Source organism: Hordeum vulgare, chromosome 2H (genome assembly GCF_904849725.1).
Source record: "Hordeum vulgare subsp. vulgare chromosome 2H, MorexV3_pseudomolecules_assembly, whole genome shotgun sequence".
Classification (NCBI taxonomy): Eukaryota; Viridiplantae; Streptophyta; class Magnoliopsida; order Poales; family Poaceae; genus Hordeum; species Hordeum vulgare.
In genome coordinates this window covers 577,428,725-577,452,119 of record NC_058519.1, presented here as the reverse complement: position 1 = coordinate 577,452,119, position 23,395 = coordinate 577,428,725, and the positions used below count along the sequence as shown (strand labels likewise).

The window sequence follows — 23,395 nt, the reverse complement described above, 5'->3', positions numbered from 1 at the left end:
AGGTCATATAGATCACGCTCCCGCGGCATCCTTGTCATGTGGCGCAAAAATATATTTAAAAAGGGGAATGCAACACGAGGACTTCCCAGGAGGTCACCCATCCTAGTACTACTCTCGCCCAAGCACGCTTAACTTCAAAGTTCTGATGGGATCCGGTGCTTTAGTGCTGGTATGATCGCATCCGACATGCAACTATCTATTTGTTCCTTATGCTGGCCCCTACTACTACTACTACTACTACTACTGCTACTACTACTAGTCGTTGGGTGTCAAGCGCGGTGGGAAAAGTCACACAGTAATCGTCAAAAATAAGAAAATGAGGTCATATAGATCACGCTCCCGCGTCATCCTTGTCACGTGGCGCAAAAATATATTTAAAAAGGGGAATGCAACTCGAGGACTTCCCAGGAGGTCACCCATCCTAGTACTACTTTCGCCCAAGCACGCTTAACTTCGGAGTTCTGATGGGATCCGGTGCTTTAGTGCTGGTATGATCACATCCGACATGCAACTATCTATTTGTTCCTTATGCTTGCCCCTACTACTACTACTACTACTAGTCGTTGGGTGTCAAGCGCGGTGGGAAAAGTCACACAGTAATCGTCAAAAATAAGAAAATGAGGTCATATAGATCACGGTCCCGCGTCATCCTTGTCACGTGGCGCAAAAATATATTTAAAAAGGGGAATGCAACACGAGGACTTCCCAGGAGGTCACCCATCCTAGTACTACTCTTGCCCAAGTACGCTTAACTTCAGAGTTCTGATGGGATCCGGTGCTTTAGTGCTGTTATGATCGCATCCGACATGCAACTATCTATTTGTTCCTTATGCTTGCCCCAACTACTACTACTACTACAACTACTACTACTAGTCGTTGGGTGTCAAGCGCGGTGGGAAAAGTCACACATTAATCGTCAAAAATAAGAAAATGAGGTCATATAGATCACGCTCCCGCGTCATCCTTGTCACGTGGCGCAAAAATATATTTAAAAAGGGGAATGCAACACGAGGACTTCCCAGGAGGTGACCCATCCTAGTACTACTCTCGCCCAAGCACGCTTAACTTCCGAGTTCTGATGGGATCCGGTGCTTTAGTGCTGGTATGATCGCATCCGACATGCAACTATCTATTTGTTCCTTATGCTTGCCCCTACTACTACTAGTCGTTGGGTGTCAAGCGCGGTGGGAAAAGTCACACAGTAATCGTCAAAAATAAGAAAATGAGGTCATATAGATCACGCTCCCGCGTCATCCTTGTCACGTGGCGCAAAAATATATTTAAAAAGGGGAATGCAACACGAGGACTTCCCAGGAGGTCACCCATCCTAGTACTACTCTCGCCCAAGCACGCTTAACTTCGAAGTTCTGATGGGATCCGGTGCTTTAGTGCTGGTATGATCGCATCCGACATGCAACTATCTATTTGTTCCTTATGCTTGCCCCTACTACTACTACTACTGCTGCTACTACTACTAATTGTTGGGTGTCAAGCGCGGTGGGAAAAGTCACACAGTAATCGTCAAAAATAAGAAAATGAGGTCATATAGATCACGCTCCCGCGTCATCCTTGTCACGTGGCGCAAAAATATATTTAAAAAGGGGAATGCAACACGAGGACTTCCCAGGAGGTCACCCATCCTAGTACTACTCTCGCCCAAGCACGCTTAACTTCGGAGTTCTAATGGGATCCGGTGCTTTAGTGCTGGTATGATCGCATCCGACATGCAACTATCTATTTGTTCCTTATGCTTGCCCCTACTACTACTAGTCGTTGGGTGTCAAGCGCGGTGGGAAAAGTCACACAGTAATCGTCAAAAATAAGAAAATGAGGTCATATAGATCACGCTCCCGCGTCATCCTTGTCACGTGGCGCAAAAATATATTTAAAAAGGGGAATGCAACACGAGGACTTCCCAGGAGGTCACCCATCCTAGTACTACTCTCGCCCAAGCACGCTTAACTTCGGAGTTCTGATGGGATCCGGTGCTTTAGTGCTGGTATGATCGCATCCGACATGCAACTATCTATTTGTTCCTTATGCTTGCCCCTACTACTACTAGTCGTTGGGTGTCAAGCGCGGTGGGAAAAGTCACACAGTAATCGTCAAAAATAAGAAAATGAGGTCATATAGATCACGCTCCCGCGTCATCCTTGTCACGTGGCGCAAAAATATATTTAAAAAGGGGAATGCAACACGAGGACTTCCCAGGAGGTCACCAATCCTAGTACTACTCTCGCCCGAGCACGCTTAACTTCAAAGTTCTGATTGGATCCGGTGCTTTAGTGCAGGTATGATCGCATCCGACATGCAACTATCTATTTGTTCCTTATGCTTGCCCCTACTACTACTACTACTGCTACTACTACTAGTCGTTGGGTGTCAAGCGCGGTGGGAAAAGTCACACAGTAATCGTCAAAAATAAGAAAATGAGGTCATATAGATCACGCTCCCGCGTCATCCTTGTCACGTGGCGCAAAAATATATTTAAAAAGGGGAATGCAACACGAGGACTTCCCAGGAGGTCACCCATCCTAGTACTACTCTCGCCCAAGCGAGGTTAACTTCGGAGTTCTGATGGGATCCGGTGCTTTAGTGCTGGTATGATCGCATCCGACATGCAACTATCTATTTGTTCCTTATGCTTGCCCCTACTACTACTAGTCGTTGGGTGTCAAGCGCGGTGGGAAAAGTCACACAGTAATCGTCAAAAATAAGAAAATGAGGTCATATAGATCACGCTCCCGCGTCATCCTTGTCACGTGGCGCAAAAATATATTTAAAAAGGGGAATGCAACACGAGGACTTCCCAGGAGGTCACCCATCCTAGTACTACTCTCGCCCAAGCACGCTTAACTTCGGAGTTCTGATGGGATCCGGTGCTTTAGTGCTGGTATGATCGCATCCGACATGCAACTATCTATTTGTTCCTTATGCTTGCCCCTACTACTACTATTCGTTGGGTGTCAAGCGCGGTGGGAAAAGTCACACAGTAATCGTCAAAAATAAGAAAATGAGGTCATATAGATCACGCTCCCGCGTCATCCTTGTCACGTGGCGCAAAAATATATTTAAAAAGGGGAATGCAACACGAGGACTTCCCAGGAGGTCACCCATCCTAGTACTACTCTCGCCCAAGCACGCTTAACTTCGGAATTAGATGGGATCCGGTGCTTTAGTGCTGGTATGATCGCATCCGACATGCAACTATCTATTTGTTCCTTATGCTGGCCCCTACTACTACTACTACTACTACTACTGCTACTACTACTAGTCGTTGGGTGTCAAGCGCGGTGGGAAAAGTCACACAGTAATCGTCAAAAATAAGAAAATGAGGTCATATAGATCACGCTCCCGCGTCATCCTTGTCACGTGGCGCAAAAATATATTTAAAAAGGGGAATGCAACTCGAGGACTTCCCAGGAGGTCACCCATCCTAGTACTACTTTCGCCCAAGCACGCTTAACTTCGGAGTTCTGATGGGATCCGGTGCTTTAGTGCTGGTATGATCACATCCGACATGCAACTATCTATTTGTTCCTTATGCTTGCCCCTACTACTACTACTACTACTAGTCGTTGGGTGTCAAGCGCGGTGGGAAAAGTCACACAGTAATCGTCAAAAATAAGAAAATGAGGTCATATAGATCACGGTCCCGCGTCATCCTTGTCACGTGGCGCAAAAATATATTTAAAAAGGGGAATGCAACACGAGGACTTCCCAGGAGGTCACCCATCCTAGTACTACTCTTGCCCAAGTACGCTTAACTTCAGAGTTCTGATGGGATCCGGTGCTTTAGTGCTGTTATGATCGCATCCGACATGCAACTATCTATTTGTTCCTTATGCTTGCCCCAACTACTACTACTACTACTACTACTACTACTACTAGTCGTTGGGTGTCAAGCGCGGTGGGAAAAGTCACACATTAATCGTCAAAAATAAGAAAATGAGGTCATATAGATCACGCTCCCGCGTCATCCTTGTCACGTGGCGCAAAAATATATTTAAAAAGGGGAATGCAACACGAGGACTTCCCAGGAGGTGACCCATCCTAGTACTACTCTCGCCCAAGCACGCTTAACTTCCGAGTTCTGATGGGATCCGGTGCTTTAGTGCTGGTATGATCGCATCCGACATGCAACTATCTATTTGTTCCTTATGCTTGCCCCTACTACTACTAGTCGTTGGGTGTCAAGCGCGGTGGGAAAAGTCACACAGTAATCGTCAAAAATAAGAAAATGAGGTCATATAGATCACGCTCCCGCGTCATCCTTGTCACGTGGCGCAAAAATATATTTAAAAAGGGGAATGCAACACGAGGACTTCCCAGGAGGTCACCCATCCTAGTACTACTCTCGCCCAAGCACGCTTAACTTCGAAGTTCTGATGGGATCCGGTGCTTTAGTGCTGGTATGATCGCATCCGACATGCAACTATCTATTTGTTCCTTATGCTTGCCCCTACTACTACTACTACTGCTGCTACTACTACTAATTGTTGGGTGTCAAGCGCGGTGGGAAAAGTCACACAGTAATCGTCAAAAATAAGAAAATGAGGTCATATAGATCACGCTCCCGCGTCATCCTTGTCACGTGGCGCAAAAATATATTTAAAAAGGGGAATGCAACACGAGGACTTCCCAGGAGGTCACCCATCCTAGTACTACTCTCGCCCAAGCACGCTTAACTTCGGAGTTCTGATGGGATCGGGTGCTTTAGTGCTGTTATGATCGCATCCGACATGCAACTATCTATTTGTTCCTTATGCTTTCCCCAACTACTACTACTACTACTACTACTACTACTACTACTACTACTACTACTACTACTACTACTACTAGTCGTTGGGTGTCAAGTGCGGTGGGAAAAGTCACACAGTAATCGTCAAAAATAAGAAAATGAGGTCATATAGATCACGCTCCCGCGTCATCCTTGTCACGTGGCGCAAAAATATATTTAAAAAGGGGAATGCAACACGAGGACTTCCCACGAGGTCACCAATCCTAGTACTACTCTCGCCCAAGCACGCTTAACTTCGGAGTTCTGATGGGATCCGGTGCTTTAGTGCTGGTATGATCGCATCCGACATGCAACTATCTATTTGTTCCTTATGCTTGCCCCTACTACTACTAGTCGTTGGGTGTCAAGCGCGCTGGGAAAAGTCACACAGTAATCGTCAAAAATAAGAAAATGAGGTCATATAGATCACGCTCCCGCGTCATCCTTGTCACGTGGCGCAAAAATATATTTAAAAAGGGGAATGCAACACGAGGACTTCCCAGGAGGTCACCCATCCTAGTACTACTCTCGCCCAAGCACGCTTAACTTCGGAGTTCTGATGGGATCCGGTGCTTTAGTGCTGGTATGATCGCATCCGACATGCAACTATCTATTTGTTCCTTATGCTTGCCCCTACTACTACTACTACTACTACTACTACTACTACTACTAGTCGTTGGGTGTCAAGCGCGGTGGGAAAATTCACACAGTAATCGTCAAAAATAAGAAAATGAGGTCATATAGATCACGCTCCCGCGTCATCCTTGTCACGTGGCGCAAAAATATATTTAAAAAGGGGAATGCAACACGAGGACTTCCCAGGAGGTCACCCATCCTAGTACTACTCTCGCCCAAGCACGCTTAACTTCGGAGTTCTGATGGGATCCGGTGCATTAGTGCTGGTATGATCGCATCCTACATGCAACTATCTATTTGTTCCTTATGCTTGCCCTACTACTACTACTACTACTAGTCGTTGGGTGTCAAGCGCGGTGGGAAAAGTCACACAGTAATCGTCAAAAATAAGAAAATGAGGTCATATAGATCACGGTCCCGCGTCATCCTTGTCACGTGGCGCAAAAATATATTTTAAAAGGGGAATGCAACACGAGGACTTCCCAGGAGGTCACCCATCCTAGTACTACTCTCGCCCAAGCACGCTTAACTTCGAAGTTCTGATGGGATCCGGTGCTTTAGTGCTGGTATGATCGCATCCAACATGCAACTATCTATTTGTTCCTTATGCTTGCCCCTACTACTACTACTACTACTACTACTACTACTACTACTACTACTACTACTACTACTACTACTACTACTACTACTACTACTACTACTACTAGTCGTTGGGTGTCAAGCGCGGTGGGAAAAGTCACACAGTAATCGTCAAAAATAAGAAAATGAGGTCATATAGATCACGTTCACGCGTCATCCTTGTCACGTGGCGCAAAAATATATTTAAAAAGGGGAATGCAACACGAGGACTTCCCAGGAGGTCACCCATCCTAGTACTACTCTCGCCCAAGCACGCTTAACTTCGGAGTTCTGATGGGATCCGGTGCTTTAGTGCTGGTATGATCGCATCCGACATGCAACTATCTATTTGTTCCTTATGCTTGCCCCTACTACTACTACTACTAGTCGTTGGGTGTCAAGCGCGATGGGAAAAGTCACACAGTAATCGTCAAAAATAAGAAAATGAGGTCATATAGATCACGGTCCCGCGTCATCCTTGTCACGTGGCGCAAAAATATATTTAAAAAGGGGAATGCAACACGAGGACTTCCCAGGAGGTCACCCATCCTAGTACTACTCTCGCCCAAGCACGCTTAACTTCGGAGTTCTGATGGGATCCGGTGCTTTAGTGCTGGTATGATCGCATCCGACATGCAACTATCTATTTGTTCCTTATGCTTGCCCCAACTACTACTACTACTACTACTACTACTACTACTACTACTAGTCGTTGGGTGTCAAGCGCGGTGGGAAAAGTCACACAGTAATCGTCAAAAATAAGAAAATGAGGTCATATAGATCACGCTCCCGCGTCATCCTTGTCACGTGGCGCAAAAATATATTTAAAAGGGGGAATGCAACACAAGGACTTCCCAGGAGGTCACCCATCCTAGTACTACTCTCGCCCAAGCACGCTTAACTTCGGAGTTCTGATGGGATCCGATGCTTTAGTGCTGGTATGATCGCATCCGACATGCAACTATCTATTTGTTCCTTATGCTTGCCCTACTACTACTACTACTACTAGTCGTTGGGTGTCAAGCGCGGTGGGAAAAGTCACACAGTAATCGTCAAAAATAAGAAAATGAGGTCATATAGATCACGGTCCCGCGTCGTCCTTGTCACGTGGCGCAAAAATATATTTAAAAAGGGGAATGCAACACGAGGACTTCCCAGGAGGTGACCCATCCTAGTACTACTCTCGCCCAAGCACGCTTAACTTCCGAGTTCTGATGGGATCCGGTGCTTTAGTGCTGGTATGATCGCATCCGACATGCAACTATCTATTTGTTCCTTATGCTTGCCCCTACTACTACTAGTCGTTGGGTGTCAAGCGCGGTGGGAAAAGTCACACAGTAATCGTCAAAAATAAGAAAATGAGGTCATATAGATCACGCTCCCGCGTCATCCTTGTCACGTGGCGCAAAAATATATTTAAAAAGGGGAATGCAACACGAGGACTTCCCAGGAGGTCACCCATCCTAGTACTACTCTCGCCCAAGCACGCTTAACTTCGAAGTTCTGATGGGATCCGGTGCTTTAGTGCTGGTATGATCGCATCCGACATGCAACTATCTATTTGTTCCTTATGCTTGCCCCTACTACTACTACTACTGCTGCTACTACTACTAATTGTTGGGTGTCAAGCGCAGTGGGAAAAGTCACACAGTAATCGTCAAAAATAAGAAAATGAGGTCATATAGATCACGCTCCCGCGTCATCCTTGTCACGTGGCGCAAAAATATATTTAAAAAGGGGAATGCAACACGAGGACTTCCCAGGAGGTCACCCATCCTAGTACTACTCTCGCCCAAGCACGCTTAACTTCGAAGTTCTGATGGGATCCGGTGCTTTAGTGCTGTTATGATCGCATCCGACATGCAACTATCTATTTGTTCCTTATGCTTGCCCCTACTACTACTAGTCGTTGGGTGTCAAGCGCGGTGGGAAAAGTCACACAGTAATCGTCAAAAATAAGAAAATGAGGTCATATAGATCACGCTCCCGTGTCATCCTTGTCACGTGGCGCAAAAAAATATTTAAAAAGGGGAATGCAACACGAGGACTTCCCAGGAGGTCACCCATCCTAGTACTACTCTCGCCCAAGCACGCTTAACTTCGAAGTTCTGATGGGATCCGGTGCTTTAGTGCTGGTATGATCGCATCCGACATGCAACTATCTATTTGTTCCTTATGCTTGCCCCTACTACTACTACTACTACTGCTACTACTACTAATTGTTGGGTGTCAAGCGCGGTGGGAAAAGTCACACAGTAATCGTCAAAAATAAGAAAATGAGGTCATATAGATCACGCTCCCGCGTCATCCTTGTCACGTGGCGCAAAAATATATTTAAAAAGGGGAATGCAACACGAGGACTTCCAGGAGGTCACCCATGCTAGTACTACTCTCGCCCAAGCACGCTTAACTTCGGAGTTCTGATGGGATCCGGTGCTTTAGTGCTGTTATGATCGCATCCGACATGCAACTATCTATTTGTTCCTTATGCTTGCCCCAACTACTACTACTACTACTACTACTACTACTACTACTAGTCGTTGGGTGTCAAGCGCGGTGGGAAAAGTCACACAGTAATCGTCAAAAATAAGAAAATGAGGTCATATAGATCACGCTCCCGCGTCATCCTTGTCACGTGGCGCAAAAATATATTTAAAAAGGGGAATGCAACACGAGGACTTCCCAGGAGGTCACCCATCCTAGTACTACTCTCGCCCAAGCACGCTTAACTTCGGAGTTCTGATGGGATCCGGTGCTTTAGTGCTGGTATGATCGCATCCGACATGCAACTATCTATTTGTTCCTTATGCTTGCCCCTACTACTACTAGTCGTTGGGTGTCAAGCGCGGTGGGAAAAGTCACACAGTAATCGTCAAAAATAAGAAAATGAGGTCATATAGATCACGCTCCCGCGTCATCCTTGTCACGTGGCGCAAAAATATATTTAAAAAGGGGAATGCAACACGAGGACTTCCCAGGAGGTCACCCATCCTAGTACTACTCTCGCCCAAGCACGCTTAACTTCGGAGTTTTGATGGGATCCGGTGCTTTAGTGCTGGTATGATCGCATCCGACATGCAACTATCTATTTGTTCCTTATGCTTGCCCCTACTACTACTACTACTACTACTACTACTAGTCGTTGGGTGTCAAGCGCGGTGGGAAAAGTCACACAGTAATCGTCAAAAATAAGAAAATGAGGTCATATAGATCACGCTCCCGCGTCATCCTTGTCACGTGGCGCAAAAATATATTTAAAAAGGGGAATGCAACACGAGGACTTCCCAGGAGGTCACCCATCCTAGTACTACTCTCGCCCAAGCACGCTTAACTTCGGAGTTCTGATGGGATCCGGTGCTTTAGTGCTGGTATGATCGCATCCGACATGCAACTATCTATTTGTTCCTTATGCTTGCCCCTACTACTACTAGTCGTTGGGTGTCAAGCGCGGTGGGAAAAGTCACACAGTAATCGTCAAAAATAAGAAAATGAGGTCATATAGATCACGCTCCCGCGTCATCCTTGTCACGTGGCGCAAAAATATATTTAAAAAGGGGAATGCAACACGAGGACTTCCCAGGAGGTCACCCATCCTAGTACTACTCTCGCCCAAGCACGCTTAACTTCGAAGTTCTGATGGGATCCGGTGCTTTAGTGCTGTTATGATCGCATCCGACATGCAACTATCTATTTGTTCCTTATGCTTGCCCCTACTACTACTAGTCGTTGGGTGTCAAGCGCGGTGGGAAAAGTCACACAGTAATCGTCAAAAATAAGAAAATGAGGTCATATAGATCACGCTCCCGTGTCATCCTTGTCACGTGGCGCAAAAAAATATTTAAAAAGGGGAATGCAACACGAGGACTTCCGAGGAGGTCACCCATCCTAGTACTACTCTCGCCCAAGCACGCTTAACTTCGAAGTTCTGATGGGATCCGGTGCTTTAGTGCTGGTATGATCGCATCCGACATGCAACTATCTATTTGTTCCTTATGCTTGCCCCTACTACTACTACTACTACTACTGCTACTACTACTAATTGTTGGGTGTCAAGCGCGGTGGGAAAAGTCACACAGTAATCGTCAAAAATAAGAAAATGAGGTCATATAGATCACGCTCCCGCGTCATCCTTGTCACGTGGCGCAAAAATATATTTAAAAAGGGGAATGCAACACGAGGACTTCCAGGAGGTCACCCATGCTAGTACTACTCTCGCCCAAGCACGCTTAACTTCGGAGTTCTGATGGGATCCGGTGCTTTAGTGCTGTTATGATCGCATCCGACATGCAACTATCTATTTGTTCCTTATGCTTGCCCCAACTACTACTACTACTACTACTACTAATACTACTACTACTACTAGTCGTTGGGTGTCAAGCGCGGTGGGAAAAGTCACACAGTAATCGTCAAAAATAAGAAAATGAGGTCATATAGATCACGCTCCCGCGTCATCCTTGTCACGTGGCGCAAAAATATATTTAAAAAGGGGAATGCAACACGAGGACTTCCCAGGAGGTCACCCATCCTAGTACTACTCTCGCCCAAGCACGCTTAACTTCGGAGTTCTGATGGGATCCGGTGCTTTAGTGCTGGTATGATCGCATCCGACATGCAACTATCTATTTGTTCCTTATGCTTGCCCCTACTACTACTAGTCGTTGGGTGTCAAGCGCGGTGGGAAAAGTCACACAGTAATCGTCAAAAATAAGAAAATGAGGTCATATAGATCACGCTCCCGCGTCATCCTTGTCACGTGGCGCAAAAATATATTTAAAAAGGGGAATGCAACACGAGGACTTCCCAGGAGGTCACCCATCCTAGTACTACTCTCGCCCAAACACGCTTAACTTCGGAGTTTTGATGGGATCCGGTGCTTTAGTGCTGGTATGATCGCATCCGACATGCAACTATCTATTTGTTCCTTATGCTTGCCCCTACTACTACTACTACTACTACTACTACTACTAGTCGTTGGGTGTCAAGCGCGGTGGGAAAAGTCACACAGTAATCGTCAAAAATAAGAAAATGAGGTCATATAGATCACGCTCCCGCGTCATCCTTGTCACGTGGCGCAAAAATATATTTAAAAAGGGGAATGCAACACGAGGACTTCCCAGGAGGTCACCCATCCTAGTACTACTCTCGCCCAAGCACGCTTAACTTCGGAGTTCTGATGGGATCCGGTGCTTTAGTGCTGGTATGATCGCATCCGACATGCAACTATCTATTTGTTCCTTATGCTTGCCCTACTACTACTACTACTACTAGTCGTTGGGTGTCAAGCGCGGTGGGAAAAGTCACACAGTAATCGTCAAAAATAAGAAAATGAGGTCATATAGATCACGCTCCCGCGTCATCCTTGTCACGTGGCGCAAAAATATATTTAAAAAGGTGAATGCAACACGAGGACTTCCCAGGAGGTCACCCATCCTAGTACTACTCTCGCCCAAGCACGCTTAACTTCGAAGTTCTGATGGGATCCGGTGCTTTAGTGCTGATATGATCGCATCCAACATGCAACTATCTATTTGTTCCTTATGCTTGCCCCTACTACTACTACTACTACTACTACTACTACTACTACTACTACTACTACTACTACTACTACTACTACTACTACTACTACTACTACTACTACTACTACTACTACTACTACTACTACTACTACTACTACTACTACTAGTCGTTGGGTGTCAAGCGCGGTGGGAAAAGTCACACAGTAATCGTCAAAAATAAGAAAATGAGGTCATATAGATCACGTTCACGCGTCATCCTTGTCACGTGGCGCAAAAATATATTTAAAAAGGGGAATGCAACACGAGGACTTCCCAGGAGGTCACCCATCCTAGTACTACTCTCGCCCAAGCACGCTTAACTTCGGAGTTCTGATGGGATCCGCTGCTTTAGTGCTGGTATGATCGCATCCGACATGCAACTATCTATTTGTTCCTTATGCTTGCCCCTACTACTACTACTACTAGTCGTTGGGTGTCAAGCGCGATGGGAAAAGTCACACAGTAATCGTCAAAAATAAGAAAATAAGGTCATATAGATCACGGTCCCGCGTCATCCTTGTCACGTGGCGCAAAAATATATTTAAAAAGGGGAATGCAACACGAGGACTTCCCAGGAGGTCACCCATCCTAGTACTACTCTCGCCCAAGCACGCTTAACTTCGGAGTTCTGATGGGATCCGGTGCTTTAGTGCTGGTATGATCGCATCCGACATGCAACTATCTATTTGTTCCTTATGCTTACCCCTACTACTACTACTACTAGTCGTTGGGTGTCAAGCGCGGTGGGAAAAGTCACACAGTGATCGTCAAAAATAAGAAAATGAGGTCATATAGATCACGGTCCCGCGTCATCCTTGTCACGTGGCGCAAAAATATATTTAAAAAGGGGAATGCAACACGAGGACTTCCCAGGAGGTCACCCATCCTAGTACTACTCTCGCCCAAGCACGCTTAACTTCGGAGTTCTGATGGGATCCGGTGCTTTAGTGCATGTATGATCGCATCCGACATGCAACTATCTATTTGTTCCTTATGCTTGCCCCAACTACTACTACTACTACTACTACTACTACTACTACTACTACTACTACTAGTCGTTGGGTGTCAAGCGCGGTGGGAAAAGTCACACAGTAATCGTCAAAAATAAGAAAATGAGGTCATATAGATCACGCTCCCGCGTCATCCTTGTCACGTGGCGCAAAAATATATTTAAAAAGGGGAATGCAACACAAGGACTTCCCAGGAGGTCACCCATCCTAGTACTACTCTCGCCCAAGCACGCTTAACTTCGGAGTTCTGATGGGATCCGATGCTTTAGTGCTGGTATGATCGCATCCGACATGCAACTATCTATTTGTTCCTTATGCTTGCCCTACTACTACTACTACTAGTCGTTGGGTGTCAAGCGCGGTGGGAAAAGTCACACAGTAATCGTCAAAAATAAGAAAATGAGGTCATATAGATCACGCTCCCGCGTCATCCTTGTCACGTGGCGCAAAAATATATTTAAAAAGGGGAATGCAACACGAGGACTTCCCAGGAGGTCACCCATCCTAGTACTACTCTCGCCCAAGCACGCTTAACTTCGGAGTTCTGATGGGATCCGGTGCTTTAGTGCTCTTATGATCGCATCCGACATGCAACTATCTATTTGTTCCTTATGCTTGCCCCTACTACTACTAGTCGTTGGGTGTCAAGCGCGGTGGGAAAAGTCACACAGTAATCGTCAAAAATAAGAAAATGAGGTCATATAGATCACGCTCCCGCGTCATCCTTGTCACGTGGCGCAAAAAAATATTTAAAAAGGGGAATGCAACACGAGGACTTCCCAGGAGGTCACCCATCCTAGTACTACTCTCGCCCAAGCACGCTTAACTTCGAAGTTCTGATGGGATCCGGTGCTTTAGTGCTGGTATGATCGCATCCGACATGCAACTATCTATTTGTTCCTTATGCTTGCCCCTACTACTACTACTACTACTGCTACTACTACTAATTGTTGGGTGTCAAGCGCGGTGGGAAAAGTCACACAGTAATCGTCAAAAATAAGAAAATGAGGTCATATAGATCACGCTCCCGCGTCATCCTTGTCACGTGGCGCAAAAATATATTTAAAAAGGGGAATGCAACACGAGGACTTCCAGGAGGTCACCCATCCTAGTACTACTCTCGCCCAAGCACGCTTAACTTCGGAGTTCTGATGGGATCCGGTGCTTTAGTGCTGTTATGATCGCATCCGACATGCAACTATCTATTTGTTCCTTATGCTTGCCCCAACTACTACTACTACTACTAATACTAATACTACTACTACTACTAGTCGTTGGGTGTCAAGCGCGGTGGGAAAAGTCACACAGTAATCGTCAAAAATAAGAAAATGAGGTCATATAGATCACGCTCCCGCGTCATCCTTGTCACGTGGCGCAAAAATATATTTAAAAAGGGGAATGCAACACGAGGACTTCCCAAGAGGTCACCCATCCTAGTACTACTCTCGCCCAAGCACGCTTAACTTCGGAGTTCTGATGGGATCCGGTGCTTTAGTGCTGGTATGATCGCATCCGACATGCAACTATCTATTTGTTCCTTATGCTTGCCCCTACTACTACTAGTCGTTGGGTGTCAAGCGCGGTGGGAAAAGTCACACAGTAATCGTCAAAAATAAGAAAATGAGGTCATATAGATCACGCTCCCGCGTCATCCTTGTCACGTGGCGCAAAAATATATTTAAAAAGGGGAATGCAACACGAGGACTTCCCAGGAGGTCACCCATCCTAGTACTACTCTCGCCCAAGCACGCTTAACTTCGGAGTTCTGATGGGATCCGGTGCTTTAGTGCTGGTATGATCGCATCCGACATGCAACTATCTATTTGTTCCTTATGCTTGCCCCTACTACTACTACTACTACTAGTCGTTGGGTGTCAAGCGCGGTGGGAAAAGTCACACAGTAATCGTCAAAAATAAGAAAATGAGGTCATATAGATCACGCTCCCGCGTCATCCTTGTCACGTGGCGCAAAAATATATTTAAAAAGGGGAATGCAACACGAGGACTTCCCAGGAGGTCACCCATCCTAGTACTACTCTCGCCCAAGCACGCTTAACTTCGGAGTTCTGATGGGATCCGGTGCTTTAGTGCTGGTATGATCGCATCCGACATGCAACTATCTATTTGTTCCTTATGCTTGCCCTACTACTACTACTACTACTAGTCGTTGGGTGTCAAGCGCGGTGGGAAAAGTCACACAGTAATCGTCAAAAATAAGAAAATGAGGTCATATAGATCACGGTCCCGCGTCATCCTTGTCACGTGGCGCAAAAATATATTTAAAAAGGGGAATGCAACACGAGGACTTCCCAGGAGGTCACCCATCCTAGTACTACTCTCGCCCAAGCACGCTTAACTTCGAAGTTCTGATAGGATCCGGTGCTTTAGTGCTGGTATGATCGCATCCAACATGCAACTATCTATTTGTTCCTTATGCTTGCCCCTACTACTACTACTACTACTACTACTACTACTACTACTACTACTACTACTACTACTACTACTACTACTACTACTACTACTACTACTACTACTACTACTACTAGTCGTTGGGTGTCAAGCGCGGTGGGAAAAGTCACACAGTAATCGTCAAAAATAAGAAAATGAGGTCATATAGATCACGTTCACGCGTCATCCTTGTCACGTGGCGCAAAAATATATTTAAAAAGGGGAATGCAACACGAGGACTTCCCAGGAGGTCACCCATCCTAGTACTACTCTCGCCCAAGCACGCTTAACTTCGGAGTTCTGATGGGATCCGGTGCTTTAGTGCTGGTATGATCGCATCCGACATGCAACTATCTATTTGTTCCTTATGCTTGCCCCTACTACTACTACTACTACTAGTCGTTGGGTGTCAAGCGCGATGGGAAAAGTCACACACTAATCGTCAAAAATAAGAAAATGAGGTCATATAGATCACGGTCCCGCGTCATCCTTGTCACGTGGCGCAAAAATATATTTAAAAAGGGGAATGCAACACGAGGACTTCCCAGGAGGTCACCCATCCTAGTACTACTCTCGCCCAAGCACGCTTAACTTCGGAGTTCTGATGGGATCCGATGCTTTAGTGCTGGTATGATCGCATCCGACATGCAACTATCTATTTGTTCCTTATGCTTGCCCCTACTACTACTACTACTAGTCGTTGGGTGTCAAGCGCGGTGGGAAAAGTCACACAGTAATCGTCAAAAATAAGAAAATGAGGTCATATAGATCACGGTCCCGCGTCATCCTTGTCACGTGGCGCAAAAATATATTTAAAAAGGGGAATGCAACACGAGGACTTCCCAGGAGGTCACCCATCCTAGTACTACTCTCGCCCAAGCACGCTTAACTTCGGAGTTCTGATGGGATCCGGTGCTTTAGTGCTGGTATGATCGCATCCGACATGCAACTATCTATTTGTTCCTTATGCTTGCCCCAACTACTACTACTACTACTACTACTACTACTACTACTACTACTACTACTACTACTACTACTACTACTACTAGTCGTTGGGTGTCAAGCGCGGTGGGAAAAGTCACACAGTAATCGTCAAAAATAAGAAAATGAGGTCATATAGATCACGCTCCCGCGTCATCCTTGTCACGTGGCGCAAAAATATATTTAAAAAGGGGAATGCAACACGAGGACTTCCCAGGAGGTCACCCATCCTAGTACTACTCTCGCCCAAGCACGCTTAACTTCGGAGTTCTGATGGGATCCGGTGCTTTAGTGCTGTTATGATCGCATCCGACATGCAACTATCTATTTGTTCCTTATGCTTGCCCCTACTACAGTAGTCGTTGGGTGTCAAGCGCGGTGGGAAAAGTCACACAGTAATCGTCAAAAATAAGAAAATGAGGTCATATAGATCACGCTCCCGCGTCATCCTTGTCACGTGGCGCAAAAAAATATTTAAAAAGGGGAATGCAACACGAGGACTTCCCAGGAGGTCACCCATCCTAGTACTACTCTCGCCCAAGCACGCTTAACTTCGAAGTTCTGATGGGATCCGGTGCTTTAGTGCTGGTATGATCGCATCCGACATGCAACTATCTATTTGTTCCTTATGCTTGCCCCTACTACTACTACTACTGCTGCTGCTACTACTACTAATTGTTGGGTGTCAAGCGCGGTGGGAAAAGTCACACAGTAATCGTCAAAAATAAGAAAATGAGGTCATATAGATCACGCTCCCGCGTCATCCTTGTCACGTGGCGCAAAAATATATTTAAAAAGGGGAATGCAACACGAGGACTTCCAGGAGGTCACCCATCCTAGTACTACTCTCGCCCAAGCACGCTTAACTTCGGAGTTCTGATGGGATCCGGTGCTTTAGTGCTGTTATGATCGCATCCGACATGCAACTATCTATTTGTTCCTTATGCTTGGCCCAACTACTACTACTACTACTACTACTAATACTACTACTACTACTAGTCGTTGGGTGTCAAGCGCGGTGGGAAAAGTCACACAGTAATCGTCAAAAATAAGAAAATGAGGTCATATAGATCACGCTCCCGCGTCATCCTTGTCACGTGGCGCAAAAATATATTTAAAAAGGGGAATGCAACACGAGGATTTCCCAGGAGGTCACCCATCCTAGTACTACTCTCGCCCAAGCACGCTTAACTTCGGAGTTCTGATGGGATCCGGTGCTTTAGTGCTGGTATGATCGCATCCGACATGCAACTATCTATTTGTTCCTTATGCTTGCCCCTACTAATACTAGTCGTTGGGTGTCAAGCGCGGTGGGAAAAGTCACACAGTAATCGTCAAAAATAAGAAAATGAGGTCATATAGATCACGCTCCCGCGTCATCCTTGTCACGTGGCGCAAAAATATATTTAAAAAGGGGAATGCAACACAAGGACTTCCCAGGAGGTCACCCATCCTAGTACTACTCTCGCCCAAGCACGCTTAACTTCGGAGTTCTGATGGGATCCGGTGCTTTAGTGCTGGTATGATCGCATCCGACATGCAACTATCTATTTGTTCCTTATGCTTGCCCCTACTACTACTACTACTACTACTACTACTAGTCGTTGGGTGTCAAGCGCGGTGGGAAAAGTCACACAGTAATCGTCAAAAATAAGAAAATGAGGTCATATAGATCACGCTCCCGCGTCATCCTTGTCACGTGGCGCAAAAATATATTTAAAAAGGGGAATGCAACACGAGGACTTCCCAGGAGGTCATCCATCCTAGTACTACTCTCGCCCAAGCACGCTTAACTTCGGAGTTCTGATGGGATCCGGTGCTTTAGTGCTGGTATGATCGCATCCGACATGCAACTATCTATTTGTTCCTTATGCTTGCCCTACTACTACTACTACTACTAGTCGTTGGGTGTCAAGCGCGGTGGGAAAAGTCACACAGTAATCGTCAACAATAAGAAAATGAGGTCATATAGATCACGGTCCCGCGTCATCCTTGTCACGTGGCGCAAAAATATATTTAAAAAGGGGAATGCAACACGAGGACTTCCCAGGAGGTCACCCATCCTAGTACTACTCTCGCCCAAGCACGCTTAACTTCGAAGTTCTGATGGGATCCGGTGCTTTAGTGCTGGTATGATCGCATCCAAAATGCAACTATCTATTTGTTCCTTATGCTTGCCCCTACTACTACTACTACTACTACTACTACTACTACTACTACTACTACTACTACTACTACTACTACTACTACTAGTCGTTGGGTGTCAAGCGCGGTGGGAAAAGTCACACAGTAATCGTCAAAAATAAGAAAATGAGGTCATATAGATCACGTTGATGCGTCATCCTTGTCACGTGGCGCAAAAATATATTTAAAAAGGGGAATGCAACACGAGGACTTCCCAGGAGGTCACCCATCCTAGTACTACTCTCGCCCAAGCACGCTTAACTTCGGAGTTCTGATGGGATCCGGTGCTTTAGTGCTGGTATGATCGCATCCGACATGCAACTATCTATTTGTTCCTTATGCTTGCCCTACTACTACTACTACTAGTCGTTGGGTGTCAAGCGCGGTGGGAAAAGTCACACAGTAATCGTCAAAAATAAGAAAATGAGGTCATATAGATCACGGTCCCGCGTCGTCCTTGTCACGTGGCGCAAAAATATATTTAAAAAGGGGAATGCAACACGAGGACTTCCCAGGAGGTGACCCATCCTAGTACTACTCTCGCCCAAGCACGCTTAACTTCCGAGTTCTGATGGGATCCGGTGCTTTAGTGCTGGTATGATCGCATCCGACATGCAACTATCTATTTGTTCCTTATGCTTGCCCCTACTACTACTAGTCGTTGGGTGTCAAGCGCGGTGGGAAAAGTCACACAGTAATCGTCAAAAATAAGAAAATGAGGTCATATAGATCACGCTCCCGCGTCATCCTTGTCACGTGGCGCAAAAATATATTTAAAAAGGGGAATGCAACACGAGGACTTCCCAGGAGGTCACCCATCCTAGTACTACTCTCGCCCAAGCACGCTTAACTTCGAAGTTCTGATGGGATCCGGTGCTTTAGTGCTGGTATGATCGCATCCGACATGCAACTATCTATTTGTTCCTTATGCTTGCCCCTACTACTACTACTACTGCTGCTACTACTACTAATTGTTGGGTGTCAAGCGCGGTGGGAAAAGTCACACAGTAATCGTCAAAAATAAGAAAATGAGGTCATATAGATCACGCTCCCGCGTCATCCTTGTCACGTGGCGCAAAAATATATTTAAAAAGGGGAATGCAACACGAGGACTTCCCAGGAGGTCACCCATCCTAGTACTACTCTCCCCAAGCACGCTTAACTTCGGAGTTCTGATGGGATCCGGTGCTTTAGTGCTGTTATGATCGCATCCGACATGCAACTATCTATTTGTTCCTTATGCTTTCCCCAACTACTACTACTACTACTACTACTACTACTACTACTAGTCGTTGGGTGTCAAGCGCGGTGGGAAAAGTCACACAGTAATCGTCAAAAATAAGAAAATGAGGTCATATAGATCACGCTCCCGCGTCATCCTTGTCACGTGGCGCAAAAATATATTTAAAAAGGGGAATGCAACACGAGGACTTCCCAGGAGGTCACCAATCCTAGTACTACTCTCGCCCAAGCACGCTTAACTTCGGAGTTCTGATGGGATCCGGTGCTTTAGTGCTGGTATGATCGCATCCGACATGCAACTATCTATTTGTTCCTTATGCTTGCCCCTACTACTACTAGTCGTTGGGTGTTAAGCGCGGTGGGAAAAGTCACACAGTAATCGTCAAAAATAAGAAAATGAGGTTATAGATCACGCTCCCGCGTCATCCTTGTCACGTGGCGCAAAAATATATTTAAAAAGGGAAATGCAACACGAGGACTTCCCAGGAGGTCACCCATCCTAGTACTACTCTCGCCCAAGCACGCTTAACTTCGGAGTTCTGATGGGATCCGGTGCTTTAGTGCTGGTATGATCGCATCCGACATGCAACTATCTATTTGTTCCTTATGCTTGCCCCTACTACTACTACTACTATTACTACTACTACTACTACTACTACTACTACTACTACTACTACTACTACTACTACTACTACTACTACTACTACTACTACTACTACTACTACTACTACTACTACTACTACTACTACTACTACTACTACTACTACTACTACTACTACTACTAGTCGTTGGGTGTCAAGCGCGGTGGGAAAGTCACACAGTAATCGTCAAAAATAAGAAAATGAGGTCATATAGATCACGCTCCCGCGTCATCGCTGTCACGTGGCGCAAAAATATATTTAAAAAGGGGAATGCAACACGAGGACTTCCCAGGAGGTCACCCATCCTAGTACTACTCTCGCCCAAGCACGCTTAACTTCAGAGTTTTGATGGGATCCGGTGCTTTAGTGCTGGTATGATCGCATCCGACATGCAACTATCTATTTGTTCCTTCTGCTTGCCCCTACTACTACTACTACTACTACTACTACTACTACTACTACTACTACTACTACTACTACTATTACTACTACTAGTCGTTGGGTGTCAAGCGCGGTGGGAAAAGTCACACAGTAATCGTCAAAAATAAGAAAATGAGGTCATATAGATCACGGTCCCGCGTCATCCTTGTCACGTGGCGCAAAAATATATTTAAAAAGGGGAATGCACCACGAGGACTTCCGAGGAGGTCACCCATCCTAGTACCACTCTCGCCCAAGCACGCTTAACTTCGGAGTTCTGATGGGATCCGGTGCTTTAGTGCTGGTATGATCGCATCCGACATGCAACTATCTATTTGTTCCTTATGCTTGCCCCTACTACTACTACTACTACTACTACTACCACTACTACTACTACTACTACTAGTCGTTGGGTGTCAAGCGCGGTGGGAAAAGTCACACAGTAATCGTCAAAAATAAGAAAATGAGGTCATATAGATCACGGTCCCGCGTCATCCTTGTCACGTGGCGCAAAAATATATTTAAAAAGGGGAATGCAACACGAGGACTTCCCAGGAGGTCACCCATCCTAGTACTACTCTCGCCCAAGCACGCATAACTTCGGAGTTCTGATGGGATCCGGTGCTTTAGTGCTGGTATGATCGCATCCGACATGCAACTATCTATTTGTTCCTTATGCTTGCCCCTACTACTACTACTACTACTACTACTACTACTACTAGTCGTTGGGTGTCAAGCGCGGTGGGAAAAGTCACACAGTAATCGTCAAAAATAAGAAAATGAGGTCATATAGATCACGCTCCCGCGTCATCCTTGTCACGTGGCGCAAAAATATATTTAAAAAGGGGAATGCAACACGAGGACTTCCCAGGAGGTCACCCATCCTAGTACTACTCTCGCCCAAGCACGCTTAACTTCGAAGTTCTGATGGGATCCGATGCTTTAGTGCTGGTATGATCGCATCCGACATGCAACTATCTATTTGTTCCTTATGCTTGCCCCTACTACTACTAGTCGTTGGGTGTCAAGCGCGGTGGGAAAAGTCACACAGTAATCGTCAAAAATAAGAAAATGAGGTCATATAGATCACGCTCCCGCGTCATCCTTGTCACGTGGCGCAAAAATATATTTAAAAAGGGGAATGCAACACGAGGACTTCCCAGGAGGTCACCCAACCTAGTACTACTCTCGCCCAAGCACGCTTAACTTCGGAGTTCTGATGGGATCCGGTGCTTTAGTGCTGTTATGATCGCATCCGACATGCAACTATCTATTTGTTCCTTATGCTTGCCCCAACTACTACTACTACTACTACTACTACTACTACTACTACTACTACTAGTCGTTGGGTGTCAAGCGCGGTGGGAAAAGTCACACAGTAATCGTCAAAAATAAGAAAATGAGGTCATATAGATCACGCTCCCGCGTCATCCTTGTCACGTGGCGCAAAAATATATTTAAAAAGGGGAATGCAACACGAGGACTTCCCAGGAGGTTACCCATCCTAGTACTACTCTCGCCCAAGCACGCTTAACTTCGGAGTTCTGATGGGATCCGGTGCTTTAGTGCTGGTATGATCGCATCCGACATGCAACTATCTATTTGTTCCTTATGCTTGCCCCTACTACTACTAGTCGTTGGGTGTCAAGCGCGGTGGGAAAAGTCACACAGTAATCGTCAAAAATAAGAAAATGAGGTCATATAGATCACGGTCCCGCGTCATCCTTGTCACGTGGCGCAAAAATATATTTAAAAAGGGGAATGCAACACGAGGACTTCCCAGGAGGTCACCCATCCTAGTACTACTCTCGCCCAAGCACGCTTAACTTCGGAGTTCTGATGGGATCCGGTGCTTTAGTGCTGGTATGATCGCATCCGACATGCAACTATCTATTTGTTCCTTATGCGTGCCCCTACTACTACTACTACTACTAGTCGTTGGGTGTCAAGCGCGGTGGGAAAAGTCACACAGTAATCGTCAAAAATAAGAAAATGAGGTCATATAGATCACGCTCCCGCGTCATCCTTGTCACGTGGCGCAAAAATATATTTAAAAAGGGGAATGCAACACGAGGACTTCCCAGGAGGTCACCCATCCTAGTACTACTCTCGCCCAAGCACGCTTAACTTCGGAGTTCTGATGGGATCCGATGCTTTAGTGCTGGTATGATCGCATCCAACATGCAACTATCTATTTGTTCCTTATGCTTGCCCTACTACTACTACTACTACTACTAGTCGTTGGGTGTCAAGCGCGGTGGGAAAAGTCACACAGTAATCGTCAAAAATAAGAAAATGAGGTCATATAGATCACGGTCCCGCGTCGTCCTTGTCACGTGGCGCAAAAATATATTTAAAAAGGGGAATGCAACACGAGGACTTCCCAGGAGGTGACCCATCCTAGTACTACTCTCGCCCAAGCACGCTTAACTTCCGAGTTCTGATGGGATCCGGTGCTTTAGTGCTGGTATGATCGGATCCGACATGCAACTATCTATTTGTTCCTTATGCTTGCCCCTACTACTACTAGTCGTTGGGTGTCAAGCGCGGTGGGAAAAGTCACACAGTAATCGTCAAAAATAAGAAAATGAGGTCATATAGATCACGCTCCCGCGTCATCCTTGTCACGTGGCGCAAAAATATATTTAAAAAGGGGAATGCAACACGAGGACTTCCCAGGAGGTCACCCATCCTAGTACTACTCTCGCCCAAGCACGCTTAACTTCGAAGTTCTGATGGGATCCGGTGCTTTAGTGCTGGTATGATCGCATCCGACATGCAACTATCTATTTGTTCCTTATGCTTGCCCCTACTACTACTACTGCTGCTGCTACTACTAATTGTTGGGTGTCAAGCGCGGTGGGAAAAGTCACACAGTAA

At 45.9% G+C, this 23,395-nt stretch overlaps 75 non-coding genes across 75 annotated transcripts; all 75 read right to left on the bottom strand.

Moving 5' to 3' along the window:
• Positions 1 to 64: 64 nt before the first annotated feature.
• Positions 65 to 183, bottom strand: LOC123438204. The gene has a single exon (XR_006629360.1). It is a non-coding gene; the product is annotated as a 5S ribosomal RNA (ribosomal RNA).
• A 200-nt stretch (positions 184 to 383) lies between these two features.
• On the bottom strand, positions 384 to 502 carry LOC123431813. The gene has a single exon (XR_006623398.1). It is a non-coding gene; the product is annotated as a 5S ribosomal RNA (ribosomal RNA).
• Positions 503 to 684: 182 nt separating this feature from the next.
• Positions 685 to 803, bottom strand: LOC123433136. Its single transcript, XR_006624688.1, has one exon. It is a non-coding gene; the product is annotated as a 5S ribosomal RNA (ribosomal RNA).
• A 194-nt stretch (positions 804 to 997) lies between these two features.
• On the bottom strand, positions 998 to 1,116 carry LOC123431627. Its single transcript, XR_006623216.1, has one exon. It is a non-coding gene; the product is annotated as a 5S ribosomal RNA (ribosomal RNA).
• A 173-nt stretch (positions 1,117 to 1,289) lies between these two features.
• Positions 1,290 to 1,408, bottom strand: LOC123436602. Its single transcript, XR_006627818.1, has one exon. It is a non-coding gene; the product is annotated as a 5S ribosomal RNA (ribosomal RNA).
• Positions 1,409 to 1,602: 194 nt separating this feature from the next.
• On the bottom strand, positions 1,603 to 1,721 carry LOC123435060. The gene has a single exon (XR_006626322.1). It is a non-coding gene; the product is annotated as a 5S ribosomal RNA (ribosomal RNA).
• Positions 1,722 to 1,894: 173 nt separating this feature from the next.
• On the bottom strand, positions 1,895 to 2,013 carry LOC123434646. Its single transcript, XR_006625926.1, has one exon. It is a non-coding gene; the product is annotated as a 5S ribosomal RNA (ribosomal RNA).
• A 173-nt stretch (positions 2,014 to 2,186) lies between these two features.
• On the bottom strand, positions 2,187 to 2,305 carry LOC123433280. Its single transcript, XR_006624810.1, has one exon. It is a non-coding gene; the product is annotated as a 5S ribosomal RNA (ribosomal RNA).
• A 191-nt stretch (positions 2,306 to 2,496) lies between these two features.
• On the bottom strand, positions 2,497 to 2,615 carry LOC123432584. Its single transcript, XR_006624160.1, has one exon. It is a non-coding gene; the product is annotated as a 5S ribosomal RNA (ribosomal RNA).
• A 173-nt stretch (positions 2,616 to 2,788) lies between these two features.
• On the bottom strand, positions 2,789 to 2,907 carry LOC123434645. Its single transcript, XR_006625925.1, has one exon. It is a non-coding gene; the product is annotated as a 5S ribosomal RNA (ribosomal RNA).
• A 173-nt stretch (positions 2,908 to 3,080) lies between these two features.
• LOC123432950 lies at positions 3,081 to 3,198 on the bottom strand. Its single transcript, XR_006624515.1, has one exon. It is a non-coding gene; the product is annotated as a 5S ribosomal RNA (ribosomal RNA).
• Positions 3,199 to 3,398: 200 nt separating this feature from the next.
• LOC123431812 lies at positions 3,399 to 3,517 on the bottom strand. Its single transcript, XR_006623396.1, has one exon. It is a non-coding gene; the product is annotated as a 5S ribosomal RNA (ribosomal RNA).
• Positions 3,518 to 3,699: 182 nt separating this feature from the next.
• On the bottom strand, positions 3,700 to 3,818 carry LOC123433134. Its single transcript, XR_006624686.1, has one exon. It is a non-coding gene; the product is annotated as a 5S ribosomal RNA (ribosomal RNA).
• Positions 3,819 to 4,015: 197 nt separating this feature from the next.
• On the bottom strand, positions 4,016 to 4,134 carry LOC123431626. Its single transcript, XR_006623215.1, has one exon. It is a non-coding gene; the product is annotated as a 5S ribosomal RNA (ribosomal RNA).
• Positions 4,135 to 4,307: 173 nt separating this feature from the next.
• Positions 4,308 to 4,426, bottom strand: LOC123436601. Its single transcript, XR_006627817.1, has one exon. It is a non-coding gene; the product is annotated as a 5S ribosomal RNA (ribosomal RNA).
• Positions 4,427 to 4,620: 194 nt separating this feature from the next.
• On the bottom strand, positions 4,621 to 4,739 carry LOC123432518. Its single transcript, XR_006624096.1, has one exon. It is a non-coding gene; the product is annotated as a 5S ribosomal RNA (ribosomal RNA).
• A 227-nt stretch (positions 4,740 to 4,966) lies between these two features.
• Positions 4,967 to 5,085, bottom strand: LOC123438585. The gene has a single exon (XR_006629720.1). It is a non-coding gene; the product is annotated as a 5S ribosomal RNA (ribosomal RNA).
• A 173-nt stretch (positions 5,086 to 5,258) lies between these two features.
• LOC123434644 lies at positions 5,259 to 5,377 on the bottom strand. The gene has a single exon (XR_006625924.1). It is a non-coding gene; the product is annotated as a 5S ribosomal RNA (ribosomal RNA).
• Positions 5,378 to 5,577: 200 nt separating this feature from the next.
• LOC123435022 lies at positions 5,578 to 5,696 on the bottom strand. The gene has a single exon (XR_006626283.1). It is a non-coding gene; the product is annotated as a 5S ribosomal RNA (ribosomal RNA).
• Positions 5,697 to 5,877: 181 nt separating this feature from the next.
• Positions 5,878 to 5,996, bottom strand: LOC123436600. The gene has a single exon (XR_006627816.1). It is a non-coding gene; the product is annotated as a 5S ribosomal RNA (ribosomal RNA).
• A 251-nt stretch (positions 5,997 to 6,247) lies between these two features.
• LOC123434643 lies at positions 6,248 to 6,366 on the bottom strand. The gene has a single exon (XR_006625923.1). It is a non-coding gene; the product is annotated as a 5S ribosomal RNA (ribosomal RNA).
• Positions 6,367 to 6,545: 179 nt separating this feature from the next.
• Positions 6,546 to 6,664, bottom strand: LOC123434642. The gene has a single exon (XR_006625922.1). It is a non-coding gene; the product is annotated as a 5S ribosomal RNA (ribosomal RNA).
• A 203-nt stretch (positions 6,665 to 6,867) lies between these two features.
• Positions 6,868 to 6,986, bottom strand: LOC123437530. The gene has a single exon (XR_006628704.1). It is a non-coding gene; the product is annotated as a 5S ribosomal RNA (ribosomal RNA).
• Positions 6,987 to 7,167: 181 nt separating this feature from the next.
• LOC123431625 lies at positions 7,168 to 7,286 on the bottom strand. The gene has a single exon (XR_006623214.1). It is a non-coding gene; the product is annotated as a 5S ribosomal RNA (ribosomal RNA).
• Positions 7,287 to 7,459: 173 nt separating this feature from the next.
• On the bottom strand, positions 7,460 to 7,578 carry LOC123436599. The gene has a single exon (XR_006627815.1). It is a non-coding gene; the product is annotated as a 5S ribosomal RNA (ribosomal RNA).
• A 194-nt stretch (positions 7,579 to 7,772) lies between these two features.
• LOC123431993 lies at positions 7,773 to 7,891 on the bottom strand. The gene has a single exon (XR_006623596.1). It is a non-coding gene; the product is annotated as a 5S ribosomal RNA (ribosomal RNA).
• Positions 7,892 to 8,064: 173 nt separating this feature from the next.
• On the bottom strand, positions 8,065 to 8,183 carry LOC123436598. Its single transcript, XR_006627814.1, has one exon. It is a non-coding gene; the product is annotated as a 5S ribosomal RNA (ribosomal RNA).
• A 194-nt stretch (positions 8,184 to 8,377) lies between these two features.
• On the bottom strand, positions 8,378 to 8,495 carry LOC123433032. Its single transcript, XR_006624592.1, has one exon. It is a non-coding gene; the product is annotated as a 5S ribosomal RNA (ribosomal RNA).
• Positions 8,496 to 8,695: 200 nt separating this feature from the next.
• LOC123434641 lies at positions 8,696 to 8,814 on the bottom strand. Its single transcript, XR_006625921.1, has one exon. It is a non-coding gene; the product is annotated as a 5S ribosomal RNA (ribosomal RNA).
• Positions 8,815 to 8,987: 173 nt separating this feature from the next.
• LOC123437649 lies at positions 8,988 to 9,106 on the bottom strand. Its single transcript, XR_006628824.1, has one exon. It is a non-coding gene; the product is annotated as a 5S ribosomal RNA (ribosomal RNA).
• A 191-nt stretch (positions 9,107 to 9,297) lies between these two features.
• Positions 9,298 to 9,416, bottom strand: LOC123434638. The gene has a single exon (XR_006625919.1). It is a non-coding gene; the product is annotated as a 5S ribosomal RNA (ribosomal RNA).
• Positions 9,417 to 9,589: 173 nt separating this feature from the next.
• Positions 9,590 to 9,708, bottom strand: LOC123431991. The gene has a single exon (XR_006623594.1). It is a non-coding gene; the product is annotated as a 5S ribosomal RNA (ribosomal RNA).
• Positions 9,709 to 9,881: 173 nt separating this feature from the next.
• LOC123438469 lies at positions 9,882 to 10,000 on the bottom strand. Its single transcript, XR_006629609.1, has one exon. It is a non-coding gene; the product is annotated as a 5S ribosomal RNA (ribosomal RNA).
• A 197-nt stretch (positions 10,001 to 10,197) lies between these two features.
• Positions 10,198 to 10,315, bottom strand: LOC123433031. The gene has a single exon (XR_006624591.1). It is a non-coding gene; the product is annotated as a 5S ribosomal RNA (ribosomal RNA).
• A 206-nt stretch (positions 10,316 to 10,521) lies between these two features.
• Positions 10,522 to 10,640, bottom strand: LOC123434637. The gene has a single exon (XR_006625918.1). It is a non-coding gene; the product is annotated as a 5S ribosomal RNA (ribosomal RNA).
• Positions 10,641 to 10,813: 173 nt separating this feature from the next.
• LOC123431603 lies at positions 10,814 to 10,932 on the bottom strand. Its single transcript, XR_006623194.1, has one exon. It is a non-coding gene; the product is annotated as a 5S ribosomal RNA (ribosomal RNA).
• Positions 10,933 to 11,126: 194 nt separating this feature from the next.
• On the bottom strand, positions 11,127 to 11,245 carry LOC123434636. Its single transcript, XR_006625917.1, has one exon. It is a non-coding gene; the product is annotated as a 5S ribosomal RNA (ribosomal RNA).
• Positions 11,246 to 11,426: 181 nt separating this feature from the next.
• Positions 11,427 to 11,545, bottom strand: LOC123438849. The gene has a single exon (XR_006629966.1). It is a non-coding gene; the product is annotated as a 5S ribosomal RNA (ribosomal RNA).
• A 296-nt stretch (positions 11,546 to 11,841) lies between these two features.
• On the bottom strand, positions 11,842 to 11,960 carry LOC123437304. The gene has a single exon (XR_006628492.1). It is a non-coding gene; the product is annotated as a 5S ribosomal RNA (ribosomal RNA).
• A 179-nt stretch (positions 11,961 to 12,139) lies between these two features.
• On the bottom strand, positions 12,140 to 12,258 carry LOC123434635. Its single transcript, XR_006625916.1, has one exon. It is a non-coding gene; the product is annotated as a 5S ribosomal RNA (ribosomal RNA).
• A 179-nt stretch (positions 12,259 to 12,437) lies between these two features.
• LOC123438494 lies at positions 12,438 to 12,556 on the bottom strand. Its single transcript, XR_006629632.1, has one exon. It is a non-coding gene; the product is annotated as a 5S ribosomal RNA (ribosomal RNA).
• Positions 12,557 to 12,768: 212 nt separating this feature from the next.
• LOC123437528 lies at positions 12,769 to 12,887 on the bottom strand. Its single transcript, XR_006628703.1, has one exon. It is a non-coding gene; the product is annotated as a 5S ribosomal RNA (ribosomal RNA).
• Positions 12,888 to 13,065: 178 nt separating this feature from the next.
• LOC123432408 lies at positions 13,066 to 13,184 on the bottom strand. Its single transcript, XR_006623992.1, has one exon. It is a non-coding gene; the product is annotated as a 5S ribosomal RNA (ribosomal RNA).
• Positions 13,185 to 13,357: 173 nt separating this feature from the next.
• On the bottom strand, positions 13,358 to 13,476 carry LOC123436597. Its single transcript, XR_006627813.1, has one exon. It is a non-coding gene; the product is annotated as a 5S ribosomal RNA (ribosomal RNA).
• Positions 13,477 to 13,670: 194 nt separating this feature from the next.
• Positions 13,671 to 13,788, bottom strand: LOC123432623. Its single transcript, XR_006624197.1, has one exon. It is a non-coding gene; the product is annotated as a 5S ribosomal RNA (ribosomal RNA).
• Positions 13,789 to 13,994: 206 nt separating this feature from the next.
• On the bottom strand, positions 13,995 to 14,113 carry LOC123435002. The gene has a single exon (XR_006626264.1). It is a non-coding gene; the product is annotated as a 5S ribosomal RNA (ribosomal RNA).
• A 173-nt stretch (positions 14,114 to 14,286) lies between these two features.
• LOC123434634 lies at positions 14,287 to 14,405 on the bottom strand. Its single transcript, XR_006625915.1, has one exon. It is a non-coding gene; the product is annotated as a 5S ribosomal RNA (ribosomal RNA).
• Positions 14,406 to 14,587: 182 nt separating this feature from the next.
• LOC123434633 lies at positions 14,588 to 14,706 on the bottom strand. Its single transcript, XR_006625914.1, has one exon. It is a non-coding gene; the product is annotated as a 5S ribosomal RNA (ribosomal RNA).
• A 181-nt stretch (positions 14,707 to 14,887) lies between these two features.
• On the bottom strand, positions 14,888 to 15,006 carry LOC123438824. The gene has a single exon (XR_006629944.1). It is a non-coding gene; the product is annotated as a 5S ribosomal RNA (ribosomal RNA).
• A 263-nt stretch (positions 15,007 to 15,269) lies between these two features.
• LOC123434632 lies at positions 15,270 to 15,388 on the bottom strand. Its single transcript, XR_006625913.1, has one exon. It is a non-coding gene; the product is annotated as a 5S ribosomal RNA (ribosomal RNA).
• Positions 15,389 to 15,570: 182 nt separating this feature from the next.
• LOC123436445 lies at positions 15,571 to 15,689 on the bottom strand. Its single transcript, XR_006627669.1, has one exon. It is a non-coding gene; the product is annotated as a 5S ribosomal RNA (ribosomal RNA).
• A 179-nt stretch (positions 15,690 to 15,868) lies between these two features.
• On the bottom strand, positions 15,869 to 15,987 carry LOC123434631. The gene has a single exon (XR_006625912.1). It is a non-coding gene; the product is annotated as a 5S ribosomal RNA (ribosomal RNA).
• Positions 15,988 to 16,220: 233 nt separating this feature from the next.
• On the bottom strand, positions 16,221 to 16,339 carry LOC123437898. The gene has a single exon (XR_006629062.1). It is a non-coding gene; the product is annotated as a 5S ribosomal RNA (ribosomal RNA).
• A 172-nt stretch (positions 16,340 to 16,511) lies between these two features.
• On the bottom strand, positions 16,512 to 16,630 carry LOC123436596. Its single transcript, XR_006627812.1, has one exon. It is a non-coding gene; the product is annotated as a 5S ribosomal RNA (ribosomal RNA).
• Positions 16,631 to 16,827: 197 nt separating this feature from the next.
• LOC123432622 lies at positions 16,828 to 16,945 on the bottom strand. The gene has a single exon (XR_006624196.1). It is a non-coding gene; the product is annotated as a 5S ribosomal RNA (ribosomal RNA).
• A 206-nt stretch (positions 16,946 to 17,151) lies between these two features.
• On the bottom strand, positions 17,152 to 17,270 carry LOC123434911. The gene has a single exon (XR_006626179.1). It is a non-coding gene; the product is annotated as a 5S ribosomal RNA (ribosomal RNA).
• Positions 17,271 to 17,443: 173 nt separating this feature from the next.
• LOC123435259 lies at positions 17,444 to 17,562 on the bottom strand. Its single transcript, XR_006626515.1, has one exon. It is a non-coding gene; the product is annotated as a 5S ribosomal RNA (ribosomal RNA).
• Positions 17,563 to 17,753: 191 nt separating this feature from the next.
• LOC123435986 lies at positions 17,754 to 17,872 on the bottom strand. The gene has a single exon (XR_006627227.1). It is a non-coding gene; the product is annotated as a 5S ribosomal RNA (ribosomal RNA).
• A 181-nt stretch (positions 17,873 to 18,053) lies between these two features.
• On the bottom strand, positions 18,054 to 18,172 carry LOC123436595. Its single transcript, XR_006627811.1, has one exon. It is a non-coding gene; the product is annotated as a 5S ribosomal RNA (ribosomal RNA).
• Positions 18,173 to 18,405: 233 nt separating this feature from the next.
• LOC123434630 lies at positions 18,406 to 18,524 on the bottom strand. Its single transcript, XR_006625911.1, has one exon. It is a non-coding gene; the product is annotated as a 5S ribosomal RNA (ribosomal RNA).
• A 178-nt stretch (positions 18,525 to 18,702) lies between these two features.
• On the bottom strand, positions 18,703 to 18,821 carry LOC123431624. The gene has a single exon (XR_006623213.1). It is a non-coding gene; the product is annotated as a 5S ribosomal RNA (ribosomal RNA).
• A 173-nt stretch (positions 18,822 to 18,994) lies between these two features.
• LOC123436592 lies at positions 18,995 to 19,113 on the bottom strand. The gene has a single exon (XR_006627809.1). It is a non-coding gene; the product is annotated as a 5S ribosomal RNA (ribosomal RNA).
• A 194-nt stretch (positions 19,114 to 19,307) lies between these two features.
• Positions 19,308 to 19,425, bottom strand: LOC123433166. The gene has a single exon (XR_006624711.1). It is a non-coding gene; the product is annotated as a 5S ribosomal RNA (ribosomal RNA).
• A 200-nt stretch (positions 19,426 to 19,625) lies between these two features.
• On the bottom strand, positions 19,626 to 19,744 carry LOC123438137. The gene has a single exon (XR_006629296.1). It is a non-coding gene; the product is annotated as a 5S ribosomal RNA (ribosomal RNA).
• Positions 19,745 to 19,915: 171 nt separating this feature from the next.
• Positions 19,916 to 20,034, bottom strand: LOC123435417. Its single transcript, XR_006626669.1, has one exon. It is a non-coding gene; the product is annotated as a 5S ribosomal RNA (ribosomal RNA).
• A 328-nt stretch (positions 20,035 to 20,362) lies between these two features.
• Positions 20,363 to 20,481, bottom strand: LOC123431592. The gene has a single exon (XR_006623182.1). It is a non-coding gene; the product is annotated as a 5S ribosomal RNA (ribosomal RNA).
• A 233-nt stretch (positions 20,482 to 20,714) lies between these two features.
• On the bottom strand, positions 20,715 to 20,833 carry LOC123432057. The gene has a single exon (XR_006623658.1). It is a non-coding gene; the product is annotated as a 5S ribosomal RNA (ribosomal RNA).
• A 212-nt stretch (positions 20,834 to 21,045) lies between these two features.
• On the bottom strand, positions 21,046 to 21,164 carry LOC123437586. The gene has a single exon (XR_006628760.1). It is a non-coding gene; the product is annotated as a 5S ribosomal RNA (ribosomal RNA).
• Positions 21,165 to 21,361: 197 nt separating this feature from the next.
• On the bottom strand, positions 21,362 to 21,480 carry LOC123438535. The gene has a single exon (XR_006629671.1). It is a non-coding gene; the product is annotated as a 5S ribosomal RNA (ribosomal RNA).
• A 173-nt stretch (positions 21,481 to 21,653) lies between these two features.
• Positions 21,654 to 21,772, bottom strand: LOC123438702. Its single transcript, XR_006629829.1, has one exon. It is a non-coding gene; the product is annotated as a 5S ribosomal RNA (ribosomal RNA).
• Positions 21,773 to 21,981: 209 nt separating this feature from the next.
• On the bottom strand, positions 21,982 to 22,100 carry LOC123435364. Its single transcript, XR_006626618.1, has one exon. It is a non-coding gene; the product is annotated as a 5S ribosomal RNA (ribosomal RNA).
• Positions 22,101 to 22,273: 173 nt separating this feature from the next.
• On the bottom strand, positions 22,274 to 22,392 carry LOC123434629. The gene has a single exon (XR_006625910.1). It is a non-coding gene; the product is annotated as a 5S ribosomal RNA (ribosomal RNA).
• A 182-nt stretch (positions 22,393 to 22,574) lies between these two features.
• LOC123436443 lies at positions 22,575 to 22,693 on the bottom strand. The gene has a single exon (XR_006627668.1). It is a non-coding gene; the product is annotated as a 5S ribosomal RNA (ribosomal RNA).
• Positions 22,694 to 22,877: 184 nt separating this feature from the next.
• LOC123432889 lies at positions 22,878 to 22,996 on the bottom strand. Its single transcript, XR_006624457.1, has one exon. It is a non-coding gene; the product is annotated as a 5S ribosomal RNA (ribosomal RNA).
• Positions 22,997 to 23,169: 173 nt separating this feature from the next.
• On the bottom strand, positions 23,170 to 23,288 carry LOC123436591. The gene has a single exon (XR_006627808.1). It is a non-coding gene; the product is annotated as a 5S ribosomal RNA (ribosomal RNA).
• Between the last annotated feature and the right edge of the window lie 107 nt (positions 23,289 to 23,395).